Source organism: Giraffa tippelskirchi, chromosome 11 (assembly GCF_054371585.1).
Source record: "Giraffa tippelskirchi isolate mGirTip1 chromosome 11, T2T-mGirTip1v1.2.pri, whole genome shotgun sequence".
Taxonomy (NCBI): domain Eukaryota; kingdom Metazoa; phylum Chordata; class Mammalia; order Artiodactyla; family Giraffidae; genus Giraffa; species Giraffa tippelskirchi.
The window spans coordinates 112813035-112814143 of NC_137285.1; the positions used below are offsets into that span (position 1 = coordinate 112813035).

The window sequence follows — 1109 nt, forward strand, 5'->3', positions numbered from 1 at the left end:
GCTCCTTGCAGGCCAGCTCTCACTCAAGGAAAAGGAGAGAAGAACTCACTGAATCAAACATATACAAATCACACATCAGTAAATCATTCCGTTTTCTGTGGACAAAATAAATAAATGCAGAATGTCACCCTAGCCAAACTCTCCCACTTTGAAAGAAAACACTGATGCTGGAGAAGCCTTCCCCCTATCGAGGAGAAGAGATATCTTCACACTAGATTTCACTCCTCTGTACTCTAAACAATCAAGGTCTCAACCTATTCTCTTTCTTCTTCTTTCTTTTTTTTGGCTGTGCTAAGTCTTAGTTGCTGCATGGGCTCTTCTCTAGTTGTGGCAAGCAGGGGCTACTCTTCGTTGTGGTGTGTGGGATGCTCATTGCAGTGGCTTCTCTTAATGGAAAGCACAGGCTCCAGACAACAGGCTCAACAGTTGTGGCACATAGGCTTAGTCGCTCCACAGCATGTGGGATATTCCTGGACCAGGGATTGAACCCGTGTCTCCTGTATTGACAGACAGGTTCTTTACCACTGAGCCACCAGGGAAGCACAACCCCCTCAACATATACTCTTTTTTTTTTTTTTTTTAAAAATATGGAACGCTTCACGAATTTGCGTGTCATCCTTGCGCAGGGGCCATGCTAATCTTCTCTGTATCGTTCCAATTTTAGTATATGTGCTGCCGAAGCGAGCACTCAACATATACTCTTAAACACTGAGTTTGATTAAACTTTCTTAACTCCAAATGGATTAAAGACTTGAACGTAAGAGCTAAAAGTGTAAGACTCCTAGAAGAAAACATAAGAAGAAATCGTCGTGACCTTGAGATAGGTAAAGCCTTCTTAGATAAAACACCCAAAAAATAAGAACCAAGAGGAAAGTAGAAAAATTGGATTTCATCAAAATTGAAAACTTTTGTATCTCAAAAGACATCATCAAGAGAGTGAAAAACAACCAACCTAATGGGAGAAAATATTTGCAGATAGTACATCTGATAAGAGACTTGTATTAAGAATATACAAAGAAAACTTACAATTCAATGGTTGAAAGACAAATAACCCGATTTTTAAAATGGGCAAAGGACTTGAATAGACATTTCTCCAAAGATACACAAAT

General features: G+C 39.5%; 1 non-coding gene across 1 annotated transcript; it reads right to left on the reverse strand.

Annotated features, from left to right (window-relative positions):
* Positions 1–581: 581 nt before the first annotated feature.
* On the reverse strand, positions 582–688 carry LOC145527994 (U6 spliceosomal RNA). The gene has a single exon (XR_014070074.1). It is a non-coding gene; the product is annotated as a U6 spliceosomal RNA (small nuclear RNA).
* Positions 689–1109: the final 421 nt, after the last annotated feature.